Consider the following 22,564-nt stretch of genomic DNA (forward strand, 5'->3'; position numbering starts at 1 on the left):
TGGAGATTCAAAAATACAGGGGGAAGAGATTTTTCTTTCTATAGTAGAAGATATGGGCATCACTCTAGGATAGATTTCTTCCTGGTAGATAATAACCTCTCATCGGCAGTCAACTCTATATCATATGTCCCTGCAATTCTTTCAGATCACTCAGTGGTGGAAATGGTAGTCAATATGAAACAGAAAAAACATTTTAGGAGATGGACACTGGATCGGACGCTGCTGCTGGATGAAGGGGTCAGACAGGATTTAGTGACCCAGTCTGAAGAATTTTTTACAGTCAATACAGGGTCAGCAAATAAACAAATCGTCTGGGAATCGTATAAAGCTTTTTCCCGAGGTTTGTTAACAACCCTGATGATCAGGAGGAATAGACTGAGGAAAGAGAAAAGGGAAGCATGGATTTTAAGAATTAAGCTTAAGGAGCTGGAGTTACAGAGGGCATCGGCAGAGGAGTCGGATAACAGGCAAATCCTTCAGAGAGAGCTCGATTGTCTGCGAGCAGAATTTCAAGCAGGGTTGGACAAGGATCTGAAGGAAAAGTGGGACATTAGTAATTTACAGCAGTTTGCTTACGGTGAGAAGTGTGGGCGTCTCCTGGCCTGGAAGGCTCGAGCGGACAGAACAAGAAATCAGATAGATAGTTTGGTTTTATCAAGTACAGGGGAAAAAACTAACGAGGATGACTGTATAAGAGAAGAAGCAAAGAGATACATGCAGTCCCTATATGGACCTAACTCCTCTATGGGTAAGCAACAAGCAGAATCTAGTGGGAAAATACACTAGGGCGAAGAAGGGTAAGAGTTGTTTAGCGTTTGTGGACTTCACAGCAACCTTTGACTGCGTGATCCAATGTAAACTCTGGTCAATATTAGAAGATATAGGGGTTGATGCACAGATTATCTACTTTTTTGAAGTGTTTTTATTTTGATGCAAATGCTTGTGTATGTTGTGGTTTACACGGGGAGTGCTCGGCCCCGTTATCAATAAGAAGAGGGGTCAGGCAGGGATGTGTCTAGGCCCTGTTTCATATGAACATTTTTATAAATGGTGTGGGTGAGGCACTCCTGCAAGGAAATCAAGACTTTCCCCAAGTAGCTGAACGCCTAATACCAGCATTTTTATAAGCAGATGATGCAATATTGATGTCCCATACACAAGTAGGTCTTCAGAGGATTTAAGATACTTTTTCTAGTTTTATGGGAGACCTAGGATTAAGACTCAACAACTCAAAGACCATTATTATGCGGTGCGGCCATGGTAGCAAGAAGTGCAAGGATATGTTTGTGGCAGGACAGAAGATCGGGGCCACTAAGAGATTTTTGTATCTCGGAATTCCCTTTGACCAAAATGATACCTGGGCACAAGCAGTTTCAGCCAAAAATATAGTGCTATTAAGATCTACAAACGCCTTGTCTAACATTGCTAAAAAACTTGGTAGAAGACCTCCAGTTGAACTGATCAAGATCTACAAAGCATAGTGTGTCTCCTCAGAGGTCTATGGGGCAGGGGTCTGGGGATTGGCTGACCTGCTTCCTATTCAAAGGGCTGAAAAGTATTTTTTGAGATACATTCTATCAGTCCCGAATAGTACTTCATCAACTATCTGTCACACAGAGCTGGGTCTTCCCTTAATTTCTGATCTAATTAAACTTGAGACGGTTCTCCTATGGCACAGACTCTGGACCAGGGATGAAACAAAGTTAAATCAAGATATCCTGAAAGATTCTTTACAATTAGAAGGGGCCCTGAAGATACCATGGTTGAGATATGTCAGGAGCTTCCTACAAGATTTAGGTAACCCAGAATATTTTAATAATCCAAGAGCTATTGACATAACAAGAAAGGAAATAAAAAAAGAGGTTATAAGGCATTTGGATAAAATCAGAATATCCTCAAAGATTTTAAAGCCGACCGTTATGCACAATCAATTGATTTTAACTAATTTTAATATTCAACCCTATTTAATTTTCGTACCAGATGTTTATGACAGATTTCTATTGACTAGACTTAGGCTGGAGGTTTTTAGTAGACTTGTCACTATCCCCAAAATGAATGATTGAGGAGAAGATCTTGATCTGTGTACCTGTGACAATCATTCAGCACAATCCATGTCACATGTTGTACTTTTTTGTAAATTTTATCAAGATGCGCGGAAAGTCTGATTATTACCAGTTTTGAAATCATTGGGGTTTTTCTTGCATTACAACGTCTGGAACGTGCACAATGTTTTTAGGATTTTAACTTTTTTTAAATGAGTCTTGAGACAAAGGAAATGTATGCCAATTTCATCCTTTTATATGTGTAACTTGAAGCATGATCGATCTCACTATGTATAATACTTGCTATGATTTATGGTTGAGATTCCCAAATGTGTGATGTTTTATTTATGAACTTAACTGCGATCTTTTTTCTTATGTGCTTTTATGATTGTTTCATATGGCAATCGAATAAAGTTTTCCTTGACCTGACAACATTTCAGACTTTCATTTTGTGGACATTTCATTTTGGGGCTGCATTTTGGTTGAAAGCCTTGGGGATTGGACTGCATACTCAACTTGTGACTAGGGGGCGATTACGATGGCGGGTGGTGCGCCACAGCTGGGCCGGCGGTGAGGACAGCCGGCCCGGCAGTGGCGGACTGCCCGCCATCAACCCCAATATTCCCACCGCCACATCAGGATGGCGGTGGGAATGGGATTGGTACCGCGGCGGATGGAAAAACTGTCCGCTGTGGTCCCGCAAGGTGGTCCTTTTCCGCCCGCCTCGCGGGACATGGTACACTGGGGGTATGCTGGTGGTGCCTTGCAGGTACCCATGGTACCCACCTACATATGCATGTACAAGGTGGCAGGCACATTGTACATAATTATGCAAAACATGTCTTTTTACATTGTGGCGGGTGCTGCCCTTGCCGCAATGTAAATATACGGGATGCGCCCTCCAGTGTGGCGGGTGCATCGTAATTTGCATTGCGTGACCGCCGCACGTATTGCGGGCGGTTCCTTTTTTCTATGCGATGGCTGGCGGAATTTGTCCACCCGCCATCGTAATCGGCCCCTAAGTGCCCAGGAGAAGTTAAAGGAATCAAGATAAAATTAAAGGTGCCTTTGTAACTTATAATAGGTCGTCTTGAGCTCTTTTTTGTAACCTCATTTAATGCACTTTCTATAAATCCAACAATGGATTGGGTCAACACATATTAAAATATAGCTAAGAATTTACATTATTTGCTCTGGAGTAGTCCTGTGAAATTGTGGCGAAGGCTCTTACTAGCACTTCTATTTTTCCAAATTTTCTTGAGTAAAACCACAACTTTCTACATAAATAACGTAGAAAGACAGACTACTACAATTACCTTCAATTGGACTGTCCTAAATGTTTCCTCAAGCAAGATCCTTCTACTCTTGGAATACCATTTGCACTGGAGTAGAATATTGAAATTGAAAAGTAATTTATAAAGCTTGAGTATGCTCAAACAGAACTTTACGGCGCTAAACATCTCCACTGCTAGAGTGAGGAAGAAAAGTTAGTACATTTGGATGAGATAGAAGTCAATTTTCGGCAAAGAGGCAAATTTTAAAATTCTATGCAAATCATTTGTGATCAGTTATGATAATATTGATAAATACGATGTAGATTTACACTATGATATATGTATGTATAATAACGATTGTTGGAAGTGGGGGTCCTTATCCCTCAACGCCGCCACCAAATGCTGGAGGCGGGAGTCCCTGTCCCACACCGCTGTTGCCAGGTGTGGGATCCGGACCCCTCGGATACCATCTGAGATAGCCCTGCTCACCCCCTTAGTAGCTTGGCATAAGCAGCCAGGCTTATCTCCAAGTCGCAAGTGTACAGTAAGTACAACCACACTCACAGCAATCCAATGATATCACCCAAAATAGACTCCACACAAGCCTTTATAAAACAAGTATAATCTTAATATATAAGAAGATATGCAATATGACCACACAATACAAAACCAACATATAATAATGGGTAGTATTCCTTCCGGTGCATTGGTATGTTCTAACCTCAATCACCGCTTCTAACCAACAGTTAAGCTTAATTCTAACCATTTCCAAAAGTTTAGGCTGGTCGTATTGTTGGAATCACACATGTTGCAAAAGAAAAGAAATACTGCAATGCGTAACGATATACTCCTGTACTGTGCAATAGAGAAACAATGCCATATGTAGCGCCAAAGTCATGTACTTTGCAATAGAGGGAATAATGCATTGCGTATCACTACCAGCATGCCCTGTGCAAGGAAGAAACAAAGCAATGTGTCACGCTACAATCTTGTACTGTGAAATGAAGAAATAATGCAATGTGTCACGTTACAATCATGTACGCTGCAAGGGAAAAATGAAGCAGTGCGTAGCGCACCAAACATGTAGTTCGTCAGGCACAAATAAGGTCAGGTGTCATACGAAAGTTTGATAGTTCATTAGCAGCAATAATGCAAAGTGTAATACAACAGTCTTGGTGCTCGGTTAACAGTTGCCCCCAACATGGATCAATTATGACACAAGAGAACCGCTTCTCACTCCGGTCCTAGTACTGCCCCTCATTGCGCCAGCACGGGCCTCGATCTGAGCTGAAGCCACAGGCTCATGGAGCTGACAGAAGCGAGAGGCTGGGAGAGAGTCCCTCCATTCCCACACCCCACCCCAGGTGGTGGTCCACGTTACCTGGGGGTTTGCGACCCCACCCTCCTCTCCTCCTTCAGCGACTTTGGCCTTGATCAAGAACTCCGTCAATGGGCACGGCGAGCTCGGGCCAGCGGCTCAGCTCCTCCAGGGCTGCCGGATTGGGCAGCTACTGTTTCACTCTGAGGGGCCAATGACCTGGCTTTCCTTCCCGCGGTCTCAGGGGACACCGAAACTCGCACTCAGCACTGTGGAGACTTACTTCAATTTCGGTGCACACACTACCCAGGCACTCCTCACCAGAACCTCTGGTTGTACCTCAACACGCACTCTGCATGTCCGAGACTCGCCTCTTCTCTGGTGCACACGATGACCAGGCTCTCTTCACCAATGCCTCAGCTTGCACCTCAAAATGCACCCTGCGCATCCCAGGCTCACCTCTTCTCCCGGTGCACACGATGCCCATGCGCTCTTCACCAACACCTTGGCTGCACCAGGACACGCACCCTGCGTGTCAGAGTCTCCTCTCTTCTCCTGGTGCACACATTGACCAGGCGCTCTTCACCAATGCCTTGGATGCACTATTCCAGCACCCTGCACATCTGAGACTCAGTTTACTCCTGTGTGCCCACAATCACAAGGCACAACTTCCGAGGGACTCAAGCTGCAAAAGCATGCGCACACCACGTTGCTTGGGACTTCTCCGGAAACTTTTATGTTCCTGTGTTTTCCAACAGGGAGCCAGCTCACCTCAGGCCATTGGGGTTCAGGACACATCACAAAGCACAGTCCCGTTCAAGAAGTGGGGACACCACCCACTGCAATGTCCCAAAGCTACAAACTGCAGGCCAGCCCCTGATCACGAAGCAAGGGTCAGTCCTATCCAGCAGTCGCTTCAGCAACTTCTTCCTTGGCAGAGGTTCTTCTTGACCATGAAAGAGGTCAAAGCCTTTGCAGACTTGACTTGTCCATTTCACCATTCAAAACCACACCAAATTGAAGGGGTTTCAGTTCTCTTATAACCCTTCATGTCTTTGAAGTTCTTTGTGCCCAGGGGTCCCTGACCCCTGCCTAAATAAGTCCTGGGTGTTTCCCTCCCAGTGTCACCTTTTTTCCTTTGGTACTGGGGGTCTGGATCCTTAATCACTCAGCAGGAGATGGGTCACACGTAAATGCTTAAAACCCAAAACTCAGCCACTTTCTAAAAGAGTGGTTTCTGAACACACAGTGACAAAACCACTTTCACAGAAAGATGTGTTATGACAATGTGAGTTCATACATACTAAACTTCACCTCTCCATTTCAAACTTATAGGAAACTAGGCTAACACACACAACACCCAGCCTCCCATATTCTGTCCTATGGGCAGGATGGCATCTCAGCAAGGAAAAACTTAATGGACTGTTGTTCACTGTCAGGACATAACAAGGAAGATGGCCGCCAAGTAGGAGCTCGATGCAAGAGCTCCTGGGTTCGGGATAACTAAATGCAGTTTAAATCCCTGTTTAAACCCAGCTATCCACCCACGGGCCACCCGACTACCATCTAATTTTCCTCGATATATCGAAGGAAAAAAATCAGCTTACCCCGGGAAGACCGGGAAGACCTACACCCGTACAGCCCGACCTTTCCTCTCCAGACTGGCCGCTCCGGTGATTGAGGCGTACTCTGGTCATGCCGAATCACTGCGAGGCCTTAGGATCTTCGCCACTTCACCCACAGGCTGCTCAGTCCCCCCCTGAACTACGCCGCCCCGATCACCCCAGGATCTTCTGGTCACATCGCTGGATCGTCACACCGGAGGTCTTCACAGGACACGGGACGGGGGTGTGATCACCGGTTGCTCTGCAGGCAATGCCCTCGGGTTGCGGTGCCCCTGTGGACAGCGCTGCACAGCCCCCGGAGATTAGCATCGGAGAGGTGCGGGCTGGGGCTCCTGAGGCTGAGCGACTCGTCGTCATTCTGCTGCGGGAGCTCCCTAGGCTCCCGGGACCGTGATCCTCTGCTGCTCTGATGGGACAGTGGCGCGTGTTCCCCTGAGACACAGGTGAGACCCTCACGGTACATTGCTGGCATCTTGGAGGCTCCAGGCTGAACTGTGAGTTTTGGCTCCGCTAGTTGCTGACTGCTGCTCATCGTTGGTGACACGGGAGCTTGTCTCTGAAGGGCATCGCCTGGGGAATGGAGGGAGCCCTTGAGACACCATTGTCCCGTCCGGAGGCCCCGCTGCACAGGCTGTATCCCCGCTCGGGCTGCCTTGGCCCCCAGCTGCGATCTCCGGTTCCTCTGCCCACATTGCCCCCTGCTGCTGAGGACGTGTTGACTCGCCGGTCCGGTCGGGTTGGCGTTCTTCTTCGCTTCACTGGAGTTTACTGAGGGCCCCTGCTGATGCTGTGGTGAACTGGTTGCTGCCTTCGGTGTCGGTTGCTCTGTTCTCTGTTCTGTGGTTTTGAATGGTGAGTGTGATGGCGGTTCCCCCAGTGTTCGGGGTTTGGATCCCCCATTTTGGGCATTCACTACCTCGAGGACAGGAAACACTCATGGGGAAGATGGCGATTACCTCCTACAACAATAGCCATTAAAAGTAGACTCAACAAGGAATGCAAATGCGGCGGCCATCTTGGAACGGCCTTCATTATTTATCAATGCTCTGCCCAGACCATCAATACTACTTACTTAACATTGCAAGTTAAGCCTAAACAGAGCAGAAAACGAAGGGTTTGAGCTTCCCTAGGGAATACAGACCTTTCTCTTTTATGTGTTCTTCTAGGAATCAATCTGCACCATTTCTGATCCTTCCTCTATGGCTAACTAACAGAACTCTCTCTGATATACCTTAGCCTGGAGCTCCACCTGTGGCCTGATTCCTTACATCGTCCCATTTATTTCCTCTAGCCTCTGTCTAGACCCTCCTATAAGATCCTGTTGGGCTGCAGAAATACTAGATCAGCTTGCTGATACTGTCTCTACTGCTTTTCTTATCCTGTTGGAAACCTTCACTTTCCATGACTCTCTATGTTGATGTCCTCTAGGATTGTTTGCATGTTTCTCCTCACGGCTTAGCTGGGATACGGGGCTGGCTCCCTGTGTTTTAGACTTTGTAATCTGTAAATTGTAATTTGTCTATACCTACAGTTCATTACGTGATTTTATGCACTTTATTAACTCTTCATTGCGATTTGTTGTCACTTCATCATTGTGCTTTCTGTATGTCAATACTATCCCCCCTTATTTTGACCTTTTATGCAACTCATCCCCAGTCCTTATTATTGTAATCTACCCCTGGCTATACATATTTTTACTCCCCGTCTTTTTTGTCATGCACTACAAACCTTATTAATGTACTCCACACATTCTATTATTTTATTATTTTGATATACCCCGTTAATTTAATTTTACATTCCTCCTCTTTTTCCTGTATATTATATTTGAATATGCTGCCCCTCTACACGTTGTCCTTCTGTCTGGCTTCACCCACTCCTCTCATTGTATATGTCGGCTTTGGCTAAACGCTACCTGACACCCTTTGGTTGTCCACCGCCTGGCCTCACCTATTCCTCTCTGTCTGAGTCTGCTTTTCCTTAAACGCTACCTGACCCCCCCCACTCCGTCCTTTCACTGTCTTGCCTTGTGGTTTATATGGTCTAACCTGTTTGCTCCTACCTTCTCCCTGTATACTCCTAATCATGCCTCCCCTCACGCTTCCCCCCACTTTATTAGCTTCACCCATCTCTAAACTCGGCACTAACTCTTGGTCTATCCTCTACCCCTCACATCTCTCCAAACCTGGCAAGAAAAACTTCAAGCACAAACTACTCTGTCTCCACCCAGAAACCCTATTTGCTGATCACCACAATACCCTTAATTCCTCCATTATCACCAACTACATCTTCTTTACCAAACGCACTTCCAAATGGAAAAGCCTTTTTCTCCGACACCTCCCTATCACTAACTCCCGCAATATCCCATACGGTCTGAAACTCTCCACCACTCCCTCCCCTTCTTTTCCAGGAGAAATCGATATCTCCATCTTCAAATCCGGAGACATTCTCATCCAATCTTCTGCAAACCACCTCCACATCTTTGAATCCCACTTCAGCTCTCTATCCCAATCCCTCATGCAATCCTTGAACCATACCCTCTCACCCCTCCAACCCCTAGTCTCAAATACCCCTATCTCGTCCCCGGCCCCCCTGTCTCTTCTCCTGGACTTTCCTCAACTCTCAGTTCCTCCTCCTCCCATCGTCTCTCCTATTCCCCTATCTCTTCCCCCTGACTCACCCTCCTCTTCTTTTTTTTTTTTTTTTTTCTTATATCCTCATATTGCGATATCGGTGTGATTTCGGAGTATCAGGTATCTACCTCTAGTATCTATCCGACACTGCCCCTCGGTCTCTCTTGTCTGGGGAGTTTTATCATCCTCTTGATGATCTTTAGAGGAGTTTCCTTTGCCCGTTACATACCATTCCCTCTGATTTTGGAGCGGGGGAGATAGTCACTTTGACTACTCAACAAGTACCATACTTGTCTACCAGAGGATGTATAGCTTTAATCATGGGACTGGTAATTTTGATCTTACTTATGATTTAAGACATTTTCAAAACTTTCCCAAAACTTAAATCTCTTACGTGTATTTCCCATCCTATCGAGTTTGTTAATTCTTATGACCGAGTTCAACCAGTCTGCATGCATTGGACAGGTAGACCCTATCCATTTAATGCAAATTTCCCTCCTTGCAAGTACTATCAAAACAAATAGAAGATTTTCTTGCCTTTTTGTGAGCCCCCCTCCATTTGCTGTGTCTTCAATCCCAAACAAGGTAAGGGTGGTACTTACAGTTAGTTGCTTGGTCAGGATAGTGCTCAAGGTCTTACCAACTTCGTCCCAGTATTCTTTCAATTGGGGGCAGTTTTTAAACATGTGGATATCATCTGCTTTTTCTTCTCCACATTTTGGGCATTTTTTTATTCCTGCGTTCTTAAACTTGGAAAGCTTTCTTGGTGTCCAGTAGGCCCGATGAATTGTATAGTAATGATTCCTTTTTAGAGCCGCAGATTTCAGTGTGGACCAGCATTTTTCCACGGATTTTTCCCAAATTAAGTCTAGGTCCTCTATTGGTAGATCTTTCCCCCAAATTTGTACTTCTATATTAGGATTTGTATCATAGGCATTTATCAAGGCCCAATACCATTTAGCTACTTCTTTAGGTACTTTTGTTGTTTTAACCATTTCTTTTTCCATTTTTTCATTTCCATTGTTGTTGTTTGGTAATGTTTTAGACCAACTTAGGATTTGGTAAAATTTAAATTTGGATAGAGTATTGTTTGTCAACTCTTGAAACTCTGACCATGATTTTAGATTGGGTCCGTTTAGTATTTGCCCCCAATATTTTACGTTGGCTCTTTTTAGAGGGAGTACTAATGTGTCTTTAAAGCATTCAGGGGTTCCTGGTGAACTCCATATAGGAGCCAATTTGCTATAGTACGAGATTTTCAGGATTCCTCGGATTTGTGACCACATCTTTGCTGCATCCCTTAAGATCTTTAATTTTATTTTTTTAAAGTACTTTGGATGTCCGTACTTAAACAAGACGTGATCTTCTGATTCCGTGATCGCTTGTAAGTACCTCGGGTAGTTTTTGAGACTCATTAGAAGTACTCTAATGTTCTTAAATTGAAAGACTCTGCAATACTCCACCAAATCCGGGCTAGCCAGTCCTCCATCTTTCTTCTCCCTCCTTATTTTCTTCCAAGAAATCCTCGTGCTTTTCACAGCCCATATAAAACTTGTGATCTCTCTCTGTGCCTGGACTAATGCCGTTTTCTCAAACTCTAATGGTATCGCATTAAATAGGAATGTAAATTTTGGTATGATGGTCATCTTGACTATGTTTGATCTCCCAATCAGACTTAATGGTAAGGATGACCATGTCTTGAGCAGTTTCCTTACCTCTCCGGCTACCTTGGTCAAGTTGCGTTGCGAGATCTTTTTTATGTCTTGATTCACTAGGATTCCAAGGTATCTAATTTCATTTTTTATGTTGTGACTTTTAAATCGGGTGTTCCAAGTCATAATCTCTGTTTTTGTTTGATTTACCAGGTATCCTGAGACTTTCCCAAATGCTCCTATTATTTCTTCTATTGTCTCCTTCACTCTTAGGTAATCGTCCGTAAAAATCATTAGGTCATCCGCATATAAAGCGATTTTCTTCTCCCATGTATGATGCTTAAATGGAGTAATTTCATTACTATTTCTTAGTTTGTTCGCTAATGGTTCAATATACAAATTGAAGAGCAAAGGTGAAAGAGGGCAACCCTGCCTCGTTCCTCTGCTTATCTTTATATTTTTCGTGAGATTACCATTTATTAAAACCTTGGATCTTGGAGCTTTGTATATTTGCTTTACCATATTTATAAAAGTTAGTCCAATGTTATTTTTGACCATAACTTTCTCTAGGAAGGCCCAATTGACCCTGTCAAAAGCCTTTGCGGCATCAACAGTGAGTATAGTGAGAGGAGTTTTTTCGTTAATTGCGATGTCTATTGCAGTTAAAAGTTGTTGTGTAACTTCATGCAGTTGCCTCCCTTTGACGAACCCTTTTTGGTCTTGATGCAGCAGTTTCGGCAGTACTTTCCCTAATCGCGCTGCCATGATTTTAGTAAAGATTTTATAATCTGCGTTCAGCAGTGAAATCGGGCGGTATGATTCACATCTTGCAGGGTCTTTTCCTGGTTTTAGCATGATTGTAATTATGGCATCATTCCAGGAATCTGGTATGGGTTCGTGCTGTTTAAGAATTATATTAATTAATTCTGTAATATGTGGAAGTAGAATATCTCTTATTACCTGATATAGTTCGTTCGGTAAAGCGTCCGGCCCGCTGCTTTTCCTTTTTTTAGACTCTTGATAGCATCGGCCACTTCGCCTTCTTGGACTTCTTTATTCAGGTCTTCCTTTTCTTCCTCTGTAAGTTTTAGGAGTGGAACATCTTCCAAGTAGGAATTAATCAGATGATCTTGCGGGTTCGTATCTTCCGTATAAAGCTCTTTAAAGAATTTACAGAATTCTTGCCTGATAATGTTTTCATCAGAGTTTTGCCCTGTTTGATCATCTTGGGTTATACTTCTCACTTTGTTTCTGACTAAGTCGGTTTTAAGTTTCCGTGCCATTCACTTTCCGCAGCCCTCACCATACTCATGCTTTGCTAATTTGCTAGAGTCCCATTTCTTTCTTAGTCTTTCTTCCAAGACCTCTTTAATCTTATCTTCCTGATGCTGTTTTTGTAGGAGAAGTTCTTGTTTCCTGCCTTCTTCTCGTTCGTTGGAAATGGCGATGTCTAGGGAGTGAATGTTGTTTTCTAGATCTGAGATCTCTTGCTTTAATTGCTTATTTTTACGAGCCCCTAGACTCAGCAGTTTACCTCTTAGAACAGCTTTGAAAGCATCCCATGTTATTTGTTTTGTGGTACCTATGGCATTTAATTCAAAGACATTTTTTGTTTCCATTTCCAGTTCACTTATTATATATTCATCTTGTAGTAAGGACGTTTCTACTGTGAATCTTCTTTCCATTTCTTTTACTGTGACCTGTAGTTGTATTTGCACAGCCGAGTGGTCAGACAAATGAGCTGGTAGGTGAGATACTTTTTTGACGTTCTCTGTCAATTCACTGCTGACCAAAAAATAGTCAATCCTTGACTTATGCCCTAGCTTTTTATTATGCAGAGTAAAAGGATGCATTTTTTCATCTTTTTTTCTCCAAATGTCGACTAGGTCAAGATCTTTTTTATAAATCCCAATCCACTCTCTCATTTTTTTCAAGTTAGCCTGTCTCCCAGGTGGTGATCTGTCTAGACTTATATCCATCACTAAGTTAAAGTCGCCGCCCAGTATTATTGGGGAGGTGGCTAATAGTAGCTGCGAGTACAGTTTTTTCAGGGAGTCAGCGTCGTCAAGGTTAGGTCCATAGTAGCCTGCAATCATAAGGGGGGTATTGCCAATTTTTATGCTGGCTGTAGCCCATCTGCCTTTCCTGTCTACTTCTGTGGAGGTTACAACTGCTTTTAGTGATTTTTTTAAAATTATCGCGATTCCCTTAATGTTGCATTGTTGTGTGGTGCATACATGGGAATCTATCCACCATACGTTCTTAATTATTTGATCCCATTCTTCTTTCATAAGGTGGGTCTCTTGCAGTATTATGATTTCACTTTCTGCTGTTCTGATGTATTCCAGAATTTTGTTCCTCCTACTCTTTGTCCTCAGGCCATTTACATTCCACGATAATATTTTAACGACTCTACTTATGCTTCCCATTGTTTCTATTCATGTCTTTTTCACACTTCAGCATCAGCGTTACCTTTTTATTTACGAAGTGTAACTCCATTTTGTCCTTGTCTGTACTCTCGCAAATGAGGAATTTTTTGTTTTTATCCCTATTTTGCTCCCCACCCTTTATCGTGTGATATTTTTGTTTTCTTAATTGTGTTTTAACATTACCCTCCCCGGGGAAGCCTCCATCTTCTTTTTCTTCGGTTATCTTCGTAACCCTTTTGGCTTCCCGTCCCCGTGATTCTTGCCTTTATACGATTAAAAGAGCGTTTTTTTGATTGCCAAGCACCTTCCGGTTTTGCACTTTAAACTTTATTGTGTTTTGCTTATGTATCTTTTTCTATTGGGGTTTGTTATGTTGACTAGGTCTTTTTAGTGGGTTCACTTATTTCTGTGGTTCCTCCGACCGCATTTGATCTCTCATTAGATCTATGAGGGCTTTCACCTCTTCTGGCTCTTTTATGTTCCGCATTTTATTCCGCCACATTATACGAAGTGAAGGTGGGAATTTCATCTGCACCGTGGCGCCTAGTTGTTGCAGTTCTGACATTAGGTTTCCCAATTCCCACTGCCTGGTCTGGGAGGCCTTAGACATGTCGGACCTTATTCTAAAAGTCCAACTGTCTTTGTTGTAGGTTCCCTTTTTCAATGCCTCTCACAAGATCTTATCCTTCAGCACATACGTTTTAAAGTTGATTAAAATCTTCCTTGGGGTTTTCCTTTCCTTGTTCTTTCCAAAGGGATCCCTATGTACTCTCTGTATGTCTTCTTCCAGAATTCTTTTGTCCGCCCATGGGAAGTTTTCTGCCAATAGTGCTACTACAAACATCTTAATGTCTTGACCCTCCTGGTTCTCGGGAACATTCAAGATCCTGATGTTATTTTTTCTCGCCTGGTTTTCTAAGGACTCCATCTTTTCATTCATACTTTTGTTTTCTAACCTCTTTTTCCTGTATATTATATTTGAATACGCTGCCCCTCTACACGTTGTCCTTCTGTCTGGCTTCACCCACTCCTCTCATTGTATATGTCGGCTTTGGCTAAACGCTACCTGACACCCTTTGGTTGTCCACCGCCTGGCCTCACCTACTCCCCTCTGTCTGAGTCTGCTTTTCCTTAAACGCTACCTGACCCCCCCCACTCTGTCCTTTCACAGTCTTGCCTTGTGGTTTATATGGTCTAACCTGTTTGCTCCTACCTTCTCCCTGTATACTCCTAATCATGCCTCCCCTCACGCTTCCCCCCACTTTATTAGCTTCACCCATCTCTAAACTCGGCACTAACTCTTGGTCTATCCTCTACCCCTCACATCTCTCCAAACATGGCAAGAAAAACTTCAAGCACAAACTACTCTGTCTCCACCCAGAAACCCTATTTGCTGATCACCACAATACCCTTAATTCCTCCATTATCACCAACTACATCTTCTTTACCAAACGCACTTCCAAATGGAAAAGCCTTTTTCTCCGACACCTCCCTATCACTAACTCCCGCAATATCCCATACGGTCTGAAACTCTCCACCACTCCCTCCCCTTCTTTTCCAGGAGAAATCGATATCTCCATCTTCAAATCCGGAAACATTCTCATCCAATCTTCTGCAAACCACCTCCACATCTTTGAATCCCACTTCAGCTCTCTATCCCAATCCCTCATGCAATCCTTGAACCATACCCTCTCACCCCTCCAACCCCTAGTCTCAAATACCCCTATCTCGTCCCCGGCCCCCCTGTCTCTTCTCGTGGACTTTCCTCAACTCTCAGTTCCTCCTCCTCCCATCGTCTCTCCTATTCCCCTATCTCTTCCCCCTGACTCACCCTCCTCTTCTTTTACACCCAACATCGTTACCCTTTCCCAACAGCAGTCGACCTCCCCCGCCTCCATCACGTGTACTAATAATGATTTCCTTCCCCTCATTACACCTTTACCCCTCACACCATTGCGCACTGCTCTTCCCACAATCAAGCAGATTATTCTCACTCTTTACTTAACATCCCTCGCCCTCAACATTATAACCTGCTACGACACCCTTGTCTCCCTGTGTCCTAATATCTCCCAGTCCCCTATTGTCTCCCAGCCCTCCTATGTACTCCCCCCTTCCATCTCCCTCAATATATGACTCTCCCACACCCCCTCATGACTCCCCTAAACTGCCCAATTCCCCTGATACCCTCACACCTACTCAGGGTCCCTCTCTAACCCCGATTTCCCGATGCTCCGCCACTCACTCCCCTCCTTTTGACCACTTCTTGAATAATCCCCCATCATCCTCTACCCTATCCAACGCCTCAGTGACTCCTCCAGCCGTACCTACTTACCACCTGATATCCCCCATTCTAATAATTCTCTCTCTCCTATCCTCCTCCCTCCCTCTGACTGCCAGTCCCACACCACCTCACCCTCTGATGCTCTACTTCCTCTCCCCCCCTCGCTTTACCATCTCACACACCCCCATCAGCTCCTCCACCAATACCCCCCTCTCACTCTCCCTTGTTCCCTCTAACATTCCACAATACACCAGGTCCGCAGCCCACAACCCACAATACATCAGCTCCCCCTTATCCTCCACTGATACCCCCCTTTCACTCTCCCTTGTTACCTCCAACAATCCACAACACACCAGGTACACCAACCCTCACTGGCTTTCCACCTCATTCACCTATCTGGCCTCCTAAATGGAATGCCTCTCCTTCGTCTACCTTCTGTATACCCCCTACGAAAAATGTTCCTCCCCCTCATTATATACCCCCCTCCTCCAGGCTTTCCCCCCTCCAACTCCCGGCTATACCCCCCCTTGTTAACTCTAACCCTACCATTCTCCTTAAAATAACCAATGCACTTCACTCCTCTTTTCCTACTCAAACACTCCTTAAAGTTGAACTTCTCCTTTCAGCCCTCATGTTAGAACTATCCTCACTCAGAAGCGATATCTCATTCCTTCTAATAGCCCACCCCCAGATCCTGACCACACAACAATCGACCCACAATGCACCTTACCGTCGCACATCGACACTCATCTCAATCCACCCACAAACAGTCCGCCTATTGTTGTTACCAACACTGAAACTCCTCCCCTCCCCGGTAACTACACTACCCGATCCAAACACACAGATCCCTCCCTAAGCGTCCCACCCTGCAATACTAACACGACCTGCCCCCCTCAACAAGATACTTGCCCTACAATCTCAGGAGCTAACTTTTCTAGGAACTCCCCTGTCTCTCCCTCTTCTACCTTGCACACTATCCCTTCTATCTGTCAATCTTCTATCCTAGTTCTCTTAGGAACGAACCGACTCCCCCCTCTCCCGACATCTCCTAGACCTCCCCAACTGCTCAGACCTATCCCCCCATGCCCCCATACCATTACCTGTACCCTCCCCCCTCTGCTGCATGTTGATAAAATGCAGATCCGCCTCCTGCCACGCAACTGAGATTGCGGAAACCATTCTCAGTGAAAACATAGACATTGCATTCCTAACTGAAACTTGGCTCACCACCCACTCCACTCCTATCCTAGACTTGCTCATCCCACCAGGCTATTCTATCATTAAGAAAGATAGAATCGAGCAAACAGGAGGAGGCCTTGCCCTTATCCTTAAGGATGAACTCGACATCTCACTTGTCCAGCTCCAAGACCCCTCGTCCTTTGAATACCTTTGCGCCGACCTCTCCTTTCCGGGCTTTCCCACCACTCGACTGCACACCATTTATCACCCCCTTGGAAATGGTCTCTCCTTCACCGAAGAGATGACCGATCTTATTATTCAAGCATCGCTCTCCCACTCCAAGAATCTCTTCCTTGGTGATTTCAACATCCACTGGAACAAAACTGATGACCCTACTGTCATCCTATTTAAAGAAACCTTAGACATCACTGACCTGACCCAACTCTGCCATGCACCGACTCACACCAAAGGTGCCACCCTCAATGCTATTGTGATGAGCAAGGATCTGGCCTCTCTCTCTAATATTCTTCCTGTAGACTGGTCTGATCACCACCTCATTCTTTTCACCCTGAGTCTCCCCATCACTCGCCCGCCCCCGTTAGTACTTTACCTATGAAACCCACTCGCAATCTTCACCTTATCCCACCTGGCAAATTGGAATCAGCAATTAAAACTCGCTTACTTCTCCCCCCTCCCTCTCATAGCACTAACGACCTTACTGACCATTACAACAATTCTATTCTTAGTGCCCTTGACCTAATTGCCCCAATTAAACTAAAAAAACTAAAAAAATATCCCTCCCAAGTCCTGGTTCAACGCCGAACTCAATAATGAAAGACGGGCCCTCAGACAATCAGAACGTGCTTGGAGGAGTCATCCTTCCGCTGACAACCTGGCTCTCCTGAGAACCACCAGAGCCCATTACAAAAAACATATCTTCAACGAAAAGGCCTCCTTTCTCCGCTCACAACTTGACCAGGCCAGAAATCGCCCCAGAGAATTGTTTAACATCGTTAAAAAACAAACTTCCTCTGGCCCTCCTAAATTAGCAGCCTCTGTGGAAAGGTGCAAAGAAATTGACAGGTTTTCGAATAAAGTCAATGACAACCTCGAACTATCTTTCTCTTCCTCCCCTCTCTGTCTTCAACTTCCCCTCAACCAAAACCCCCTCCCGAACATTCCTAATCCACTTTTGGCCTCCTCTCCCCCCCATCTCGACTCATCTCAACCCCTCCCTGCTATACCCCATCCTGACTCCTCTCGGACTGATCTCCTTTCCAAAAACAAAGCCTTATGGAACGAATTTAGCCCAATATCAGAAACCACCATCATTAACATCATCTCCAAACTCAAACCATCCTCTCACTCCAAAGACCCCCTCCCCGCCCATTTAGTTCAAGAACTCAAATACATCATTGCCCCATTATGGACCGATATCATCAACTCCTCACTGTCCACTGGCTGTGTACCTGCCTCCCTTCAGCTAGGTCAAATCTCCCCCATTCTTAAAAACCCCACTGCTGACCCTAATAACCTGAACAATCTACGCCCTATCTCAAACCTTCCTCTCCTCTCTAAAGCCCTTGAAAAATGTGTTCTATCTCAATTAGATGAACATATCATCTTCTTCAATCTCCTTGATGTTTTCCAATCTGGTTTTAGAAAGGGGTGCAGCACCGAAACTGCTATGCTCAATATTACAGATGACATTCATCGCTCTTTAGAAATATGCGTATCCTCACTACCAATCCTCCTCAATCTCTCAGCTGCTTTTGATACTGTCCACCATCTCACCCTTCTTAACACCCTCAAAGATCGCTTTGGCTTTGAAGGCACTGTACTCAAATGGTTCTCCTCGTTCCTTCAAAATAGATCACAACAAATTAAGCTCAGTCATTGCCTCTCCAAACCTCAACCTGTTTCACTCGGTGTCCCGCAAGGGTCTATCCTTTCACCAACCCTATTCAATCTTTTTATGGAACCACTCACCCTCATTCTCAAAGAACCACCTCTATGCCGACGATACTCAACTATACTATAGGATCAAATCCCACAATGACATCCTCCACATTAATGACACACTGATTAAAGTCCAATTATGGTTCCATCATAATCATCTCAAACTTAATCCTAAAAAAAACGAAATCATCCTTTTCACTCCCAAAAACAATTCCCTTCACATTCAACTATGGATCAATGATATCAAAGCACTTAATTGCTCCCTCTCCACCTCTAACTCTGTCAAATCCCTAGGTATCAGCATCGATCATAATCTTACTCTCATCCCCCACATTAAAAATGCAGCAAAAAGTGCTCTTTTCTCTCTTCACCACCTCAAAAAAATCAAACCCTTCATTCGAGCAGATGATTTCAAAATCTTGGTCCAATCTCTTGTCCTTTCCGGGATTGACTATGGTAACGCCACTCTTGCTGGCACCCCTAAAGTCAATCTAGCACCGATTAAATGTGTTCTCAATCTATGAGCAAAACTTATTTCTGACTGTAAAAAATTTGACCATATCTCTCCTGTCCTTAAAAACCTAAACTGGCTCCCAATTGAAGGTCGATCCACCTACAAGATTGCCTGCATCACGCACAAAGCTCTTCACCAAAACACCCCTTCCTACCTTTCATGCAAACTACAAAAGGCAGGGTGCTCCAGGTCCCTGAGGAGCACAAACTCCCTTGTCCTTATCAGGTTTCAGGTTCAGGTTTTAAGGTCTTTATTTCGATATCAAAATCATAAAAGACAATATTTAAACACATTTCATTATGATTACATTATTCCTTAAAAAACAACAACACCATTATCTTTAAAAGTTATTAAACATACAGAAATACAAGACAAACCTGACCATAACATATCCTTATCCCCCCCAGATTAAAATGCAATAAGACCCAATCTCGTGCATTCTCTGGTAACGCTCCTACGATCTGGAATTCACTCCCCAAAGATCTTCACTGCAACCCCTCTTACCCTCTCTTCAAAACAAGACTCAAAGCTCTCCTCCTCAACAAATATTGGGGTTCTTAATGTTACTGACTTTTGTCCCCGCTCTCTACCTCTCTGCTCAGATTTGCTATTTTTACCTAACCCCTCTCTCCCTTTTCCACTCACTCTCCCTCACTTCACCCCCGCACTCTCTAATTTTCAATTCCCCTTGTCCCTTCTACTATCCCTCTGTTCCTTTGCCCCCCTCACCCATTTAACGCAATGTTTTTATCTTGTTTTAATTTTTCTGCTCATTGACAATTGTATTCTGTATTTTAGCATGCTTATTCACTATGTAAAGCGCTCTGATACTCTTGGGTCCAGCAGCGCTAAATAAAACCTTTTAAATAAATAAATAAATAAATAAATAAAACACACCTTTGTATATGTCCTGTCTTTTACTTATACTGCACCCTGCCCAGGGGTTACCCGGGATCTACCACAGGGGTGCCCAATGTTTATGAAAAAGGAAAAGTAAGACCTGACAAGTGGTTGCACTTGTCAGAACAACATGCTAACTTAGCAAACTGCGTGCAGGCCCTACACTGCAGTCCTGGGTTCCCTTCTCCGCGCACCTTTGCATTACTAGCCCTGGCACACACAGTGCACATCACTAGGAACTTTACTAGTAAGACAAACATTCCAATCATAGCCAACCAATTACCATTACACTTTACATAGGGAACACTTGTACTTTGGCACTGATCAACAGTGGCAAAGTACCCAACGCATCTAAAAACAAAGGAGATACAGGCAAAAAGTCAGGGATAATCAAGCCAAGATATGCCAGGTCTAACACGCGTCCCCTCAGGCTGAAAAGTGGGGGGGGAACTACCCACCCTCATGGGAGTTCTCATCACTAAGGTGGAAAATTCTGGACAGACCATCAGCAAAGACTGCCTTGCATTGGATAGATCCCATAGAATCCCATGGTTGGTCTATGTCAAATCAATGCTTACAATTGTGGGACGTACTGAGCTCTTTCATTTTCCTGAACGCATTAAAAAAGAGGATGTTATGGTAATAAAATCTGCACTGGTGAATCTGTTCATGGCGGAGCAGGAGGAGACTGAGATGAGAAAACCACTTGCTAGAAGGAATTATGCATTTAAAACTGTCTCAGGCATTGAACCATATCTTGTTTTTGTATCCAGACCTTTTCATCGTTTTCTTTTAACCAGATTCCGTTTTAACTTGATACATTTTTTGCTCGGTTCTTTCACCACTTGGGAGATCCCAGCTAACGCCAATCCATGCGACTGCGATCACTTTTCCACACAGGATACATTACATTTCACCATGTTTTGTGAACACTATGCACAAATAAGGAAAAAATATCTGTTACCTATCTTGCGGGAGGCGGGTTTTTTACAGGTCAGGCCTGCTCTCCTGTTTTTACAACTGTTATCTAGTGTTCGTGTAACATTTCATGTAGCCCGTTTTTTAGTGGCAGGTGTTCGCATAAATAAGAAGTGCTCTAATTTACGGCACAAACATACAATAACTGAATTATGCTTGTAGTGCCGTTGCCTTCTTAAAATCATGTAGCTTATTTGTTAAATGGAATTTCTTAATTCTTCTTCTGATCTTATGAAATATGTTCATTTTAAATATGAAATGTTATTTATACTTTTTATGTTTATAATTAATTGCAATTGCATGTACTGCTGTATTGTTTTGTTTGTATTTGTACCCTGTGTCTTTTTTTGATTTTTATTAATCGAATAAAAGTGATTGACCATCAGCATTGGCGTGTTCTGCTCCCGGACGGTGTTCCACCATGAAGTCCATCCCCTGTAGGGAGATGGACCACCTCAAAAGTTTTGGGTTCTCACCCCTCATTTGCATCAACCATCTGAGGGGCCTGTTGTCTGTCTGAACCAGGAAGTGAGTACGATACAATTAGGGCCTCGACTTCTTCAGCGCACAGACCGCAGCAAAAGCTTCCCTTTCAATTGCACTCCACCTCTGTTCCCTGGGAAGTAGCCTTCTGCTAATTAAAGCTACACGTTGGTCCAAGCCCTTGTTGTTCAATTGTGAGAGTACTGCTCCCACCCCATGCTCTGAAGCATCTGTCTGCATTACAAAATTCTTTGGAGAAATCCGGTGCCCGTAAATGGGTGCAGTGCACATGGCAGTCTTCAGGGCATCAAAAGCGGTCTAGCAGTACAGACTACCTTCTTGGAAGTCAGTTCTGTCAAGGGGGCAACAAGGGTGCCATACCCCTTCACAAACCATCTGGAATACCCAGTGAGTCCTAGGAAGACCTTGACTCCTGTCTGGGTCTTGGGGGGTTCCCAAGTCAGGATGGTATCAATCTTTGCCTGTAGGGGCACCACCTGGCCGCTCCCCACTAGGTGTCCCAAGTACACCACTGATCCCTGCCATATCTGGCACTTACTTGCCTTGATAGTTAGGTCGGCCCTCTGCAGGGCCTTCAATACTTCGCAGAGGTGTTGCAGATGTTCCTCCCAACTGAAGCTGAACACTGCAATGTCATCCAGGTAAGCGGCGCTGAACTCCTCCAACCCACTGAGCACCGGGTTAACCAGCCTCTGGAAGGTGACAAGGGCGTTCTTCAACCCGGAAGACATAACCCTGAACTGGTAGTGCCCCTCTAACATGGAGAACGCTTACCTCTCCTTGCCCCCCTCGGTCAATGCAATCTGCCAGTACCCCAATGTCAAATCAAATGTACTGAGGTACCGGGCAGCTCCCAGCCGATCCACGAGCTGATCAGCTCTGGGGATGTGGTGTACATCAGTCTTAGTGACCGCATTGACTCGACGGTAGTCCACACAGAACTAAAGTTCTGAACTGGCACCCGGCGCAGCAGCTTTCGGCACAAGGACCACTGGGCTAGCCCAGAGACTGCTGGATGGCTCAACCACCCCTAACACCAGCATCTTGGATACCTCCTCCTTGATGCTGGCCCTGATCTTATCAGCTACTCTATAAAATGTTTGTTTTACAGGCAGGCTGTCTCCCGTGTCCACATCATGGATGCACCACTGGGTGACTCCTGGGGTGAGGGAGAACAGGGAGGCGAACTGACCCAATACCTGGCAACAATCCCACTGCTGCCACCAAATGTTGGAAGTGGGGGTCCTTATCCCTCACTGCCGCCACCAAATGCTAGAAC

Source organism: Lissotriton helveticus, chromosome 1_1 (genome assembly GCF_964261635.1).
Source record: "Lissotriton helveticus chromosome 1_1, aLisHel1.1, whole genome shotgun sequence".
Taxonomy (NCBI): domain Eukaryota; kingdom Metazoa; phylum Chordata; class Amphibia; order Caudata; family Salamandridae; genus Lissotriton; species Lissotriton helveticus.